Source organism: Papio anubis, chromosome 19 (assembly GCF_008728515.1).
Source record: "Papio anubis isolate 15944 chromosome 19, Panubis1.0, whole genome shotgun sequence".
NCBI classification, from domain to species: Eukaryota; Metazoa; Chordata; class Mammalia; order Primates; family Cercopithecidae; genus Papio; species Papio anubis.
Genome location: NC_044994.1, coordinates 645,301 through 661,153, shown reverse-complemented (window position 1 = coordinate 661,153; position 15,853 = coordinate 645,301). Strand labels below are relative to the sequence as shown.

The following is a 15,853-nucleotide window of genomic DNA, read 5'->3' as shown; positions in this document are numbered from 1 at the left end:
TTTTTTTTATTTTTTAAAGAAAATCCTTTTTTGTAAACTTTTTGACAATATCTACATGGCCTAGCAGCGTATCATGATGTGGTGATGTTATTTATTCTGAAATTATGCTGAGAGAAACTGGTTATTGGCAGAAATTGAGTATATCTACACATAGTGAAACGGTGATTGTAGTCAAACAAATTAACATATCCATCATCTTACATAGTTACTCATTTTTTGTGTGGCAAGAACACCTAAAATCTACTTTTTCAGCAAAAATCCCCAATACCGTGAGGTCTCATTCCTCTAGCCCTCGTGCTGCCCTCCGGACTGGCCTCCTCCTTACCTGCTTTGTCTCCCATTTCTTCCCCAGCCCTGGGAACCACCGTGTTATTCTCTATCTCTGTGCATTCAACTGTGAGGAGACAGAGGCCACAAGAGGCTGAGTGACCTGCGGGGTTGACAGAGGCCACAGGAGGCTGAGTGACCTGCGGGGTTGACAGAGGCCACAGGAGGCTGAGTGACCTGCGGGGTTGACAGAGGCCACAGGAGGCTGAGTGACCTGCGGGGTTGACAGAGGCCACAGGAGGCTGAGCGGACCTGTGGGGGCGGGTGAAGTGACAGATTTGGACTCAGGCCCTGACAGGTTCCCGGGCCCTAGGAGATGGGATTTTGTCCTAAACACGGATGTTGAAAGACAGTTTCTACATCTATATTAGGTGTGTAAACTATATCTTATCAAAATACAAGGGCTCTGAGAAAATGAGTCAGGGGTTTGGGCTTTAGCAGGCGTGTTTGGTGCATCCCTGCTGAGGTGGGAGCGCGTCTCTGCTCAGTGAAGGCACAATCCTCACTCCGGCGAAAGCGGAGCCTGTGTAAGCGACGCCTGAACACTGTGAGTGGATTGAAAGGTGTCATTGTGGAACTGAAAGGGTTACTGTAGCTCAGTGATATTTGCGGCCGGACTTGGGAAACAAATGACCAGCATGAGAAACCATTTCAGGATTCCACGAGGAGCATGAGGAAGGGGCCAGCCGGCCGCGAGTCTGTGTGAGGTGGGCACAGGCAGGCCTCACAGATGCTCACCTGTGGCCAGTGGCTGGGACACGCGTTCCTATGTGCTGTGAGCTCAGCAGCGCAGTCTCCACACTAGCGACTGGATCACTTAGCACAATGTGTAGATTTTTTTTTGACTAGGCCATATTTATAGTGGCTTTAAAAAATCATGTACACATCTTATACCTTTAATTAATATAAAGGCTTCACATACATATTTAATACCTGTGTTTATTATTTAGTGTGTGGTTATATTTTCTCGACAGCAGACATCCGTATGTTCCTATTCCTAGCAGATCTGCAGGGCTCGCGTCTTCACGCTGCGTCGGTCGTCTGTCACGCACGCGGCTCTCACCTTTTGTGTTGACGGACAAACTCGATCTGTACCATCACTGAAGAGCAGGCCATTTTGCTTGTGTAGTTTTATGTTCTCCTGGAGTTCTAAATTTCTTGTAAAGAATATGATGTTGGCCGGGCGCGGTGGCTCAAGCCTGTAATCCCAGCACTTTGGGAGGCCGAGGCGGGCGGATCACGAGGTCAGGAGATCGAGACCATCCTGGCTAACATGGTGAAACCCCGTCTCTACTAAAAATACAAAAAAACTAGCCGGGCGTGGTGGCGGGCGCCTGTAGTCCCAGCTACTCGGAGGCTGAGGCAGGAGAATGGCCTGAACCTGGGAGGCGGAGCTTGCAGTGAGCCGAGATCGCGCCACTGCACTCCAGCCTGGGTGACACAGCGCGAGACTCCGTCTCAAAAAAAAAAAAAAAAGAATATGATGTTTAAAATTTTGTTATTATTATTCTATTTTGACAGAGTCTCGCTGTGTTGCTGAGGCGGGAGTGCAGTGGTACGATCACTGTTTACCGCAGCCTCGACCTCCCAGGCTCACCCAATCCTCCCACCTCAGCCTCTAGAAAAGGTGGGACCACAGGCGTGCCACTCCATGCCTGGCTAATTCTTTTATAGTTTGTAGAGACGGGATCTCCCTGTGTTGCCCAGGCTGGTCTCAAACTCCTGGGTTCAAGTGATTGAGCCTTCCAAAGTGCTGGGATTACAGGCATGAGCCACCATACCTGGATAGCATTTTAAATTTTATCATCCTTTAAAAAGTTTCTTCCTAAATGAATTTAAGTTGAAGTAGGACCAAGATAATTGAGTGTACATGAGCTATTTTCTGTGTTCTCCTTTGTTTAGAGTTTCGCAATTATCTCCCTGATTGGAATACATAAATAATACCGACCTTATTATCACATTGTAATTCTTTGGCTTTCATTGTTAATTGCATTTGTCAGTGTCTTCAGTATATGAGACTATTGATCAAGCCATAGAGGACGTATAAATATGACTAAAGCTTCCAGTGGTTTGTGAATGTTATGGACAGAGATTTGTTTCCAGGTCGAGATTATCTGTTGTCTGTCCCTGCAACCATGGGGTTGATTTGAATAGAAAGAACTTAGCCTGAGACCTGTTCCAGGGGCCCAGGGTGGGTGCCCCACCGTGAGGGGGCTACAGAGAGCCTGAGTGCCCTGCCCAGCACCTTGCACCTTCTGGGGGGTCCCAGCAGACCCTCACCCCCCAGAGGCACATCTTCCATTTGGTTCTCATATCAGGCCTATTTCCAAAAAATTTTCTGAGACACTTTGTAGTGTTAAGACATAGAGGCAGGCCGGGCGCGGTGGCTCAAGCCTGTAATCCCAGCACTTTGGGAGGCCGAGACGGGCGGATCACGAGGTCAGGAGATCGAGACCATCCTGGCTAACCCGGTGAAACCCTGTCTCTACTAAAAAAATACAAAAAACTAGCCGGGCGAGGTGGCGGGTGCCTGTAGTCCCAGCTACTCGGGAGGCTGAGGCAGGAGAATGGCGTAAACCCGGGAGGCGGAGCTTGCAGTGAGCTGAGATCCGGCCACTGCACTGCAGCCTGGGCGACAGAGCGAGACTCTGTGTCAAAAAAAAAAAAAAAAAAAAAAGACATAGAGGCAAAAGGGCTCTCAGACAAAAATAGTCCAGAGACTTTTTGGAAAAAAGAAACGTAATTATTCCAGCTCCCTGGCGTGTGGTGTTACTGCTTTTCTGGGGGTGGGGGAGTGGTTATTTGTTTGTTTGACAGCTTCATTAAGATGCAATTGATACACGGTCAACCTTTGCACAACACAGGTTTGAACCGCCAGGTCCAACTGACATGCGGATTTTCACTGGCCTCTGCCACCTCTGAGACAGCAAGACCCACCCTCCTCTTCCTCCTTCTCCTCCTCAGCCCACTCAGCGTGAAGACGACGAAGAGGAGGAAGACCTTCATGACGGTCCACTTCCGTTTAATGAATAGTAAATATATTTTCTCTTCCTTATGATTTTCGAATAACATCTTATTTTCTCTAGCTCACTTTATTGTGAGAATATACCATATAATCTATCTGGCATACAGAATGTTCACTGACTGTTTATGTTACAGGTAAGTCTCCTGGGTACCAGTCAGCTATGAGTAGTTACATTTTGGAGGAGTCAAAAGTTATACTCAGATTTTTGACCACGTGGGAGATTGACATCCCTAACCCCCACATTGTTCAAGGTTCAAGTGAACAATTAACTGCACATATGTAAGGCATGCAATTTGACGAATTCTGACATTTGTATACACTAGTGAAACCATCACCACAATCAAGATAACGGACACAAACCACAATTCCTCTTGGCCATTACTACCAGATCACTCTTGCAGGAATACAGACAAGAAAATGATCAAAGCCAAGCTGCAGTGAGTTTCTATTTCATACCCACCAGAATGGCTGTAATAAAAAAAAAAAAGCCAGGTTTTAACAAGTGTTGGTGAGGATGTGGAGAAATCAGAGCGCTTGTACACTGCCGATTGGGATGAAAATGGTGCAGCCGACTTGGAAAACCGTCTAGCGGCTCCTCCAAAAGCTACCGGTGGAGTTACCGTATGACCCAGCAATTTCTTTTCTGGAGAACTGAAAACATATGTCCACATAGAAACGCGTACTCAAATGTTCACAGCGGCATTATTCATGATCGCCAAAAAGTAGAACAACCCAAGTGTCCATCAGCTGGTGGCTGGGTAAACAAAGTGCAGTGCCTCCGTATTGCGGCATATTCAGCCACGGGCAGGAGTGAAGGGCTGCCACGCACTGCCACACGCACGGACGTCGAGAGCCTCGTGCTTGAGTCAATAAGCCAAAGGCCGCGTGTTATGTGACCCCACTTCTGTGAAATGTCCGCAATAGACAAATCCAGAGAAGGTAAATTCGAGGTTGCCTAGGGCAGGGGATTGGGGAGGGTGGTGAGTAGGGGAGGTAGGTAAAGGGCACAGGATTTCTTTCTGGGGTGAGGTGACATATTCTAAACCTGAGTGTGGTGCTGGTTGCACAGCTGCGTGACACAGTAGAAGCAGTGGAATTACATGCTTTAAATGTGTGAATTGTGTGGCCTGTGAATTATAGCTCGATCAAGCTGTTCTTTACAGAAGTGCTGATGACCGGTAACACCACCGAGTCTCCACGGTTGCTCTGCGGAGCCCTCTGTGCCCCATCCCATTTAGAGGCCCTAGATGGACGCCGCCGTTTCTGCATGAGGAAGCTTAGTGAGGTTCAGGAGCTTGTCCAACATCCCCCCACTTAGCCAGTAAGGGGCAGAATCTGGTGATTAAAAAAACACACAAAAAAACCCCTAGCTTTCTTATGGTGTAATTGACATATAACAAACTGCACCAATTTTTGTTTTGTTTTGTTTTTGTTTTCAGATGGAGTCTAGCTCTGTCGCCCAGGCTGGAGTGCAGTGGCACGATCTCAGCTCACTGCCACCTCCGCCTCCCGGGTTCAAGCAGTTCTCTTGCCTCAGCCTCCCGAGTAGGTGGGATTACAGGCGCCGCCACCACACCCAGCTAATTTTTGTATTTTTAGTAGAGACGGGGTTTCACTGTGTTGACCGGGCTGGTCTCAAACTCCTGACCTCGTGATACACCCGCCTCTGCCTCTCAAAGTGCTGGGATTACAGGCGTGAGCCACCGCGCCCGGCCACACTGCCCTGATTTAAAGAGCACAATTGCCTAAGCTTGGGCACGGGTGTACCCCTGTGAAAGCATCACCATAATCAAGACAGTGAACATGTTGCGAAAGGGACCCCAGTTCACTCTGCCAAAAGGAAAAATAACAAGCTGAAAGCTGAGTCCTGCAAGAAGCTGCCTTTCCTCCTATTCCTGAGCAGGTAGCTGCAGAAAACAGGTTCAACATCTCCGCAGGGAGCTACTGTGTTCACCGTCTCTTATGTGAAGTGCTGGTCTACTTAGCAGGAGACCAACACGTAATTGACTATTGCCCTACCTGCTCCTTTTCTCTTGCAACACGTGGATTACCACACCCCTCCTCTTTCCCCTCCAGCCCACTTTTCCCCTTTAAATAGTAAAGCTTCAAAATCATCTTTGGGAAAAGGCACAGACCACGGACTGTTTCTGGGATTCCGTCTTTTCTTCTTCCGGGCATGTCCTTAACCTCGGCAAAATAAACTTGTAAATTGATTGAGACCTGTTTCAGATACTTTTTGGTTCACAATATCCATGCCCCAGAGTTCCCTCCTGCCCAGTCCTAATCTCCAGCATCTCCCTGCCCCCTACCCTGTCCCCAAACAACTGGTGGTGTGTTTTCTCTCATTGGAGATTCGTTGGCTTTTCTATATAAATGAAACATATGGTGTATTTCTTTTTTGTCTGGTTTTTAAAATTCCGTGTTGTCTTGGAATTCTTCCAGGCCGTGCGCAACACGCATATCAATAAGTCATTCTTTTTGATGGCCAAGTAGTATTCCACTGTACTGATTACCCCACAGTTTCTGTATTCATCTGTTGATGAGCATTTGGGTTGCCTACAGTTTGGGACTCTTACAAATATAACTGCTATGAACAACTGTGTACCAGTCTATATGGATAAGCAGTTGTCTCCTCTTATCCATGGGGGATGCCTTCCAAGATGCCCCCGACAGTGGGTGACCGAAGCCTCCAGTAGTACTAAAGCTGACTGCCGTGCGTCGGGACACGTCTCCACTCAGGACTTCCATTCACAAACTGAATGCTTTTTCCATCTTAGCTAAGCACTCGCTATACACTGTGGCAGTAACTTTTGCAATTTGAGGAGCAACAGCAAAACTCAAATGAATTTCTTTTTCCTTCTTCACAGTTTCACACATAGATGCTTTGTTCTTACTGTAGAGCTCAGCAACCTCAGCGTGTGATTTTTTTCTTTCCTTATTAAGTCAAAAACGCTCACCTTTTCATTTGCAGGAAGCAACTGATGTCTTCTCTTTGGCGTATCCCAATTGCCAGCACCAGTCCCTTTGCACTCTGGGGCCGCTCTGGAGTAAAACAAGGGTGACTTGAGCACAAGCACTGTGGTACCGTGACGCACGTCAATCTGATCCCGAGACAGCTCCTCAGAGGCGATGACGGTGCGGACGTGCTGGAGAAAGGGAGGATTCACGCCCCGCCGGGGACCGAGCGGAACAGGGCAGGCTGAGTGACGCTACTCAGAAAAACGTGGAATTTAAGACATGAATTGTTTATTTCTGGAAGTTTCCATGTAACATTTTCAGACCACAGGTGACTGTGGGTAACTGAAAGTGCAGAAACCGAGATAAGGGGTGGCTGCCATGTGTTTCCTTTCTCCTGGGTAAATACCTGGGGCTGGAGCGGCGAGGTCATAAGATGGGTCTATCAGAACTTCTTAAGAATGGCCAGGCTGGCTTCCAGAGTGGCTATTCCTTGTTGTAGCCCCCACAGCCAGCGGTGAGAACATAGCTAGCGTCTGGAGTTCAGCTGCCCAGATCTGAAGACCAGGAGGGCTACGGTCACGCGTGTGGTGGGGCTGATATGCCACTGGCGTGCGGACCCCACAGCCCCTGCAGCTGCTCCCCTGGACCCGCCTCCACTAGAAGCAAACAGGCCCGAGCCTTGAAGGGGCTGCGCCCCCTTTCTCAGGTGCGTTTCTCACGGCTTCCATGGGAGCTGTTGCTTGTGTCTGTCACCGTCTACCAGAAAGTAATAAAACAAATGAACCAGCCGCAAATGAAATGGAGTTGAAATTAGGAGTTCGCTTTTAGTAGAATGATTTGTTATTTTCCATTAACTTAGGCTTACGATTAGGACTTTATATTTCCACCTATAATATGTTGATCTTTAAAGGTGTTCCACACCGAGCTCCTTGATTTCCCATCAGAGCCTAGAGGGGGACACAGGAAACCCCTGGCAGCTTCTGGGACAGGGAGTGAGCCGGGGACGAGGAGATTGCCGCTCTGCTCTTGTGGTCCTAGAACAGTGACCACATGCCTGTAGCTGCTTGAAATAAAGAGACAAATATGGCCAGGCACAGTGGCTCATGCCTGTAATCTCAGCACTTTGGGAGGCCGAGGCGAGTGGATTACCTGAGGTCAGGAGTTCGAGACCGGCCTGGTCAACATGGCGAAACCCTGTCTCTACAGAAAATACAAAAATTAGCCAGCTGTGGTGGCGGCGCCTGTAATCCCAGCTACTCGGGAGCCTGAGGCAGGAGAATGGCTTAAACCTGGGAGGCAGAGGTGGCAGTGAGCTGAGAATCAGCCACTTCACTCCAGCCTGGGCAACAGAGCGAGAAACTCCGCTTCAAAAAAAAAAAAAGAGACAAATACAACTTCTGTTGTCATCTTTTATTGGGGAAGCAGATGGTAAAAAATAAAAATGAATAGAGGTAGGCACACATGAAATTAGTTGCTGTGTAGAAGGAATAGGAAAGACAGATGAAAATTGGAGGAATCAGACAGGGTACAATTACAATTAGGGTGACCATGTAATTTATCTTTTGAACTAGGAAAAATTTTTTAAAACTTTTAATTTTGAGATAATTGTAGATTCGCACACTGTTGCAAGAATTACACAGAATTCCATATGCCCTCACCCACTTTCCCCAGCAGAAGTATTTAGCATAACTCGTCCACTACCACAGCCAGATAACGCATTGATGCACTCCCAGCCCCGCTCAGAGCTTACCAGTTTCACATCAAACCGTGATGACTTTGTGACAGATGTGGACAGTGACTGCCCACGGTCGCCCGTGCTTTTTCTAGGAACCTACAGAACCTATTCAGGGAGATAGAAAGAAAAACGGGACACAAGACAGTTCTTGCCTTGAGGACTTTCTGTCTACTGGGGCACACCTCAGAATTCAGACAATTCTACGCAAAGTGGAATGCGTGAAGTGAATGACAGAGTACTAGGATGCAGACAGCATTAACCTCCACTTGAGAGGCTGGGGACAGTGTCATGTTGGACAAGACAGCCGAGTTCGTCCTTGGCCCCTGGGTGGCTGCCACTTGCCGTTCCTGGCATAGGTTAGTGGCTAGGAGCCAAACTGTCTGGGCTGACATCTTGCCTCTCTCCTCACTGCCTGTGTAACTGTGGGCAGGGCGCTTGACCTCGAGCCTCCATTTCTCTTCTGTAAGAATGAAGGAGTAACAGCGCCTAGCTCGTGGAGGGTGGGGAGGGCTGCCCGAAACACACATACAGAGAGTTCAGAACGCATGTGGCCTTGAGGGCATGTGGATAAATGGCTACCTTGCTCTCACCCACAGGTAGAATATGCTTCATATGCATTCATTGACTGGGTATGAAAGTGGAGAACCCGGCTAGCCATCCGGTGGGAGCGAATGGAATATTTAACTTGGGGCCGAGTTGGGCCTACACAGAAGACAGGTTGCGTGCGTCGTGTGGAGCTGGGGAGGAAGGCTGTGGCTGGAGATGCAATTCTGCAGGGTTACTGGCGAGGATGGGACAGTGTGAACCTCGGGGGTTCAGGTGGCCAAGTCAAGTCAGGTGAGAAGAGAATGCAGGACGGGGCGACAGGCTCTGCTCTTCTGGGAGTTAAGAAGGTCCAGCAAGGGCTGATACTGTCCAGGTGGGTTCTCTGGGAAGCGGCTCTGAAACAGGCTGGTGCTCAGCAAGGGGAAGAGCACTGTGGGCTGGGGACGCTGGGCCACCTGCCATCTCCACGGTGGCCTCCGCCCATCCCTGCAGAGTGCCGTGGTGTGGATGGCCTTCAGAACTGTCCTGGCCATGGTGAGGGGGCCTGGCCCTCACACGGCCAAGACAACAGATGGTTGGATGGGGACTGTCCCCGGAAGGAGGGGTGATGGGGGAGTGAGGCCCTCTCTCCTGAGGGCAAGCCTGGTGTGCACTGAACATCTTTCATATGGGAATGTGGCTGACTGCTGTGGGGTCTCCAGGAGGGGTGAAGGCAGGAGAAGGGCCTGGCAGTGAGAAGCATGAGGGTCTAGGAGCAATTGGCCGTGGGGTTTAGGGATCTAAGCCTTTGGTGATGCCCGGGAGACTGGGAGCATACGAGGACATTTCCTTGTCAGTACACGAGGTGAGGAGGTGGAGGCAGAACCGTGAAGGGCCTGCGGCAAGGAGCCACGTGGCCCAAGGAGGCCTGGCTGGTGGAGTAGGAATTGGTGGGAGGGTTTGCTGGGACCGGCACACAGGGCTGCGCTGCCCTCACTGCGGGATGAGGCTTTTGCCCTGAGGCTTCTCTGTGCGGCCAGAAGGTGCACCCAGGCCTTCGCTTCCTGGAGCTGCTACCTCTCCCGCAGCTTAGGTGTCCGGGCTCCGTGCCATGCTGGTGAGATCCTTGGCATTGGGAACGTAGTCTGTGCTGGGGCTGGATTCTGAGCAGCAGGGACTGGGCCTAATTGGCTTCCCTGTTGCTTTCCAGAGCCCTCAAGGGCAGGGTGTGTGTGAGGCATCCAGGAAAAGAGAAGGCAGTTCCACCGACTGGAGAGCCTGCACCGCTACAACGGAGAGCCAAGGGGGCCTTCAAGGCTCAAACAGGGAGGCAAACGTGGATCCCTTAACTGCTCGCTGGAGAATCCAAAGGCTTCGCTCACAGCAGAGAAGCCTGTGCGTAGCTGGGCTGAGCTTTGGTGCCACAGTCCCGTGTCTGAAGCCTGGAGCGGCCTGAGGGCACTTCTGATCTCCTCGCAGGCCTCAGTTTCCTCTTCAGTGAAACCAGGGTGGATAAGAATGGTGCCACCTGCAGAGATGTTGGGCTCAGAGATGAGCAAGATCATGGAAGCAGAGCATTAGCCCCTAGGCTGTTGGGTGCGTGTTTGCTGCTGTTACAACAGTTGCAGGTGGGTGAACCCATTTGCGTAAAGTCCAGCTGGAATTGAGCAACTCTGTTTTGGTCATGATCAGCAATCCTGTTCCAAAACACATAGCTCCCGCCTGGGCACCTCCCCTGCCTTCCTCTGGCAATGAGGGCTGCCAAGGTCGGGGCTTCAGAAGGTGGCAGGGGGAATCAGCAGAGCCTCCACTGCCATCAGCCAGCACTGCCCCACATCCAGACGACACAAACAGCGGCAAGGCCTCCAGGCTGGGCCAGCTGCCCTTGCTGTGGGCTCTGGGGGCGGCCACAGCTACTCTACCGTAGCCACATGCAGGCGTCCTCTGGCTGTGGAGCAGCCGCTGGCCCATGGCCGAGTGTGCACTCAGCTGTGTCTCAGGGGACAGCCTGGCCAGGTGGAGTCCAGGCCAGTGGAGGAGACAGGCCTCTGTCACCCAGCCCAGGCCCAGGGAGAGTAAGGCGTGGACAGGTGGCTGGCAGCTCCTACAGCAGGCGGCCGGGATGGTCCCCCAATGCACAGGGGTAGTCTCCCTGAGGTCAGTTCTAAGCCACACATTCCCAAAAACACGGCTGAAGGAACCCATCTGGGAGGCGGAGGCTCTCACCTAATACCTAGGGGTCCTGGGCCCACCCATCCCGTCTGTGCCTGGCATTGTCCCTTCCTTGGAAGCTACTACTCCCTGACTTGTCTCCCTTTGCCCTGGTGGCTCCTTTACAGCTAGGTCATCTTTATTTTTGTATCCACAGGGCCTGGCACAGGTAGGGGTTAGTAAGTCCACCTGGCTGCCCACCAGTGCCTCGGGCAGTGCTGGCCCAGGACGATCGCGTCCTGCTGAGACCCTCCCGCCAGCTCTGGGGCTCAGAGGCTCAGCAAGTGGGCTTCAGGCTCTGCCCAGGGCGGCGGTCGCGCTCAGGGTGCAAAGACCTGTCCTTAGGAAGCCCGAGACTTACAGGAAGGTGCGAGGTGAAAACACCTTCGGTTTCGTCCCAAAGATTGCCCTCGAATAAACTCTTCAACTTTCAGCACCCAGGGGTGCTGCCAGATCGGTCATTCTCGCCTCACTGCAGGCCGAGGGCCCAGAGCTGCTGGACCATGGGTGAGATGCGAGCAGCACCTGGAAGTCACACCCCTCTCCCCTCCCCAGCACCCCCCGACTGTGACACAGTGCCCTGCGTGCCCCGGAAACCTGCTGGATCTTTTCACGTGCCTGAAAGGCTCACCTCGCTCCCAGGGAAAAATTGTGAGCCAGGTACACTCTGGCAGGGAGAAAACAAATCCTTCTGAACTTTGGTGCCCTTGTTTGTTGATCACAACTGTCATGCATGCTGTGGGTTTAAGCAATCCCACTGTAAAAAACCCATTGCACATTTACTGGTGGGTGTGGGAGGCACTGTGCAGGGAGGCCTGGCTCCTGGAGGCTGACTGTGGAATTACTGTGGAAGGAACTGGAGTTAATAGTTCTTACCCGTGACTTTTAAACAAAGGCCGTCACAGAAAGGGAAGAAAGAGATTTCATGGAATAAAGGAGCAATATTATTTTTCAAGTCATGCTGTGAGCTAAGAAAATTCTGTTTTCTATAACGTAACTCTTCATGACATGCAGGTGTAAGGATGACATGCCAAATATAAACACCGTGATGAAAATGAGATATTCCTCCACATGCATGCGTTACATTTTGTGAATTTTACAGTATGTGTTTTCTTCTTTGTATTTATAGTTCTTCAATAATTATTACCTCACTAAAGGTTGTGAAGTACATAAAAGTTGGAACCTGATTTCTAATTTTTTTCAGCTTACTTCTTGTATTTAGGAGAAATGTTTTTGTGTTTTGCCACTGAGGCGTCCTCCAGAAATGAGCTGCCCTGCTCGCTCCCCAGAGGAGACTGTGACCCGCCCGGCCAGATCACTGGACTGCGTCCCGCCCGGCCAGATCACCGGCTACTGTGGTCCCGCCCGGCCAGATCACCGGCTACCTCCCGCCCGGCCAGATCACCCGGCTGCTGTGGTCCCTTTGTGCAAGGGCCCTGGGCCCAGAGCCCAGCAGGGGTCCGAGAAGCTGTGCAGCCATAGACCAGGAAGAAAAAGAGCCAGGAAAATGTTTTAGGCTCATTTTGGTTTCAAAATTAGGTTTTGAGATTCTTTTAACTATCAGACATTTCACCTAAATTTCATGTTAACAATGTTTTAGGACTCGATTCTAAAGCCACACAGGTACAAATACCAAGTAACTCAGGCACATGGTTGCTCATCGTGGCCTCATTTGTAGACGCAAAAGCTGTTTGTGAGCAGGGGTCTGGCTGGGTGAACCACAGTCCACCCACAGTGGGGCTGAGGCCCCGAGGAGGGCCAGGTACTACCGTGCAAGGATGAAAAGGGAGAGCTCAAAATGTGGCTAAGTGGGAAATCAAGATGCAGAGGTGTGTGTATTCGATGCTCACTTTTGCTAAGAAAGGTAGAGAAACATGAGTACGTTCTAGCAACTTCCTTGTATTCATAAAAAGGAACATTGGAGGATAAACCAAAATCTGCCCGGGAGGGAAGAGACAGCGTGAGGAGGACAAGGATGTGAGATGGAGGCTTCTTTCAATAGAGCGTGCAATGGGATTTTGACTTCGGGGTCAGGTAAGTACCATGTATTTTTAAAAAATATTAAAAGCAAGAACAATTCTTAAAAATTAAAAAGAAACTGAAATGAATGAACCTGTATGGTTGTTGACATATGCACCCAGAGAAAATGGCTATTTTAAGAGAGTTTAAAACACAGTATTTACACCACCCATCCTTAATGGAAACTCTTCTGGGCAGCAGCAGACCTGCAAAGAGACAGAGCTTTAACCTCATTCAGTGGTCTTGTCATTCATAGGAACATGGGATTGCTAACTGCTAAACCATTGCATACATAATAGATAAACCATTTTAGATATAAAACATATAATATAAATGCATGGGTGGCCGGGCACGGTGGCTCAATCCCAGCACTTTGGGAGGCCGAGGTGGGGGGATCGTGAGGTCAGGAGATCGAGACCATCCTGGCTAACACAGTGAAACCCCATCTCTACTAAAAATACAAAAAAACTAGCCGGGTGTGGTGGCGGCACCTGTAGTCCCAGCTACTCGGGAGGCTGAGGCAGAAGAATGGTGTGAACCCGGGAGGCGGAGCTTGCAGTGAGCCGAGATCGCGCCATGCACTCCAGCCTGGGCGACAGAGCGAGACTCCATCTCAAAAAAAAAAAAAAAAAATGCATGGGTATGTATTTTATATGTGTATTAAATGTATTCACAATTTTTACATATATATCTTGATAAAGCAAATAAATTAGGTTAAAGTTGTTATCAAACAAGAGTTTTGGAAGATAAAATATTATGATGCAAAGGTGAAATCCAAGTATTAGGTAAAGTCCCTTTGAAGTTAAATTTAAATCAGAAGTATTAGCTTCACTCGTGATTTTGAAAAATTCATATTTCCAGCTCTGTCCACTAAAAATATCTGCAAGGAAATGTAATGGGCCCCCTTGAAAAAAATATATATATATACAAGCGTAGATACAGCTGCTGTGTATCCATGATTTGGATAATTATTTCAATGTTAATCTTGTTATATTAAACAATGTAATTAAGAAAATAAAAACCTGAAGCTTATATGCAAGTTGTGATGTCATGTCTATAATATACAAATTGAATTGAATATCCATAATTATTGTAGATTAGTCAATATGAATAATTCAATCCTCAACATGCATTGTGTTTTATTGTTCATAATGATTAATTTAATTAATTATCAAATTTCAATGTTGTTTTGGTTGCATGGGTGAAGACTTTTATAACAATACTCTGTATTGCATCTATAGAAGAGTGCAAGTCAGTTATTTAAATAATCTCTTCACTGGGAATGATTTAATATATGCAGGTAAGCATGTACACATGTATTTTCCTAGGAAGAGTGATTAGAAATCTTGCTGATTCTAGAAATTTTGTAGTCTGCTCAGAGAAAGTAATTTATTAACTTCAGTAGAAAACATGCAGCGGCAATTTCTTCCTCTTTGTCTTCTTTTCTTGTTTTGAGATGGAATCTCGCTCTGTCGCCAGGCTGGAGTGCAGTGGCGCAATCTCGGCTCACTGCAACCTCCGCCTCCTGGGTTCAAGTGGTTCTCCTGCCTCAACCTCCTGAGTAGCTGGGACTACAGGCGCCCACCACCATGCCTAGCTAATTTTTGTATTTTTAGTAGAGACGGCGTTTCACCATGTTGGCCAGAATAGTCTTGATCTCTGGACCTCGTGATCCACCCACTTCGGCCTGCCAAAGTGCTGGGATTACAGGCATGAGCCACTGCACCCGGCCCAGCAATTTCTAATTTTAGATAAAATAAAACCAGAAAGTAGACATTATAGTAATGAAAATAAAAAAGAAATCTCAAGATGATAGAGTTGATAAACAGCTAGAAAGGCATTACCTCACAATTTAAAAGTAAATTCTAGATGGATTGAAAATTTTAGTGTAAAAAATAAAACTATAATATTAGAAGAAGTTTTAGGGGAGTATTTCTATAACTTTGGATGGGAGAGAGGTGCCTAAGCAGGAAAGGAAACCAAGAAGAAGGAAAAGACAGGCATTTTAAAATTTTTTTATTTGGTAAAATATGCATAACACAAAATTTTCGATTTCTAACCATGTTTAAGTGTACAGTTCAGTGGCGGTAAGTACCATCGCACAGCTGTGCAACCATCACCACTGTCCACCTCCGTAACATTCCCATATTCTCAACACACAACATGTATATACTGCACAGCAAAAGATGTCATAAGGAAAGGCAAGAGATCGTATGTTGAGTAAAAACTTTGGCAACACTTGATATTTCTGGCACACAAAGCTCTCCTATTATTTGGTAAAAGACATTCCAAAAGAAAAACGGATAAAATAACATGAATAGACATTTCACATACACCGAAATCTAGATGACTAATAGACATCTGAAAATTGGTTGATGAAATGCAAATTGAAGCAATAATAAAATACCATTTTAACCCATCAAATTGACAAAAATTAAAATGAGTCTTCATCCTTACATTGCTGGTATGAATAAATTGCTGAAAATTGATGTGGGGAATACAAATTAAAGCAATAATGTGATACCATTTTTCTTATTAAACCAACAAAAATTAAAATGAGTGAAACATCCTTGCATTATTTGTAGGAGTGTGAACTGCTAAAGCTTTTGGAGAATGTAATCTAAAAATATCTGTTAAAACTTGAAATCCAGCCAGGCTTGGTGGCTCACACCTGTACTCCTGGCTACTTAGGAGGCTGAGGTGGGAGGATTGCTGGATCCCAGCAGGCTGAGGCTGCAGTGAGCTGTGATGGCACCGCTGTACTCCAGCCTGGGCAACAGAGCAAGACCCTATCTCAGAAAAAACCACAAACAAACCAAAAAGCAAAATTAAAATCATTTGACCCAGCAATCAACCTTTAAGAGTCTATCCTATAAAAATTAGAGAATCAGTGGTGTGTGTGGGGTGGGGAGGGGGAGGCGGGTGTGTGTGTGTGTATGAAAGGTTATCGCAGCATTGTTGCACTGGCCAAAAAAAAAAAAAAAAAAAAAAAAACACCCAAATGACCTGATGTCCACCAATAGGGCTGTACAAGTTAGGATATGCTACTTTAT

General features: G+C 48.0%; 1 long non-coding RNA gene across 1 annotated transcript; it reads left to right on the top strand.

Moving 5' to 3' along the window:
* The first annotated feature begins 595 nt into the window (after positions 1-595).
* LOC116271443 lies at positions 596-7,482 on the top strand. Its single transcript, XR_004179994.1, has 3 exons — positions 596-698; positions 3,192-3,359; positions 6,324-7,482. It is a non-coding gene; the product is annotated as an uncharacterized LOC116271443 (long non-coding RNA).
* The last annotated feature ends 8,371 nt before the right edge of the window (positions 7,483-15,853 follow it).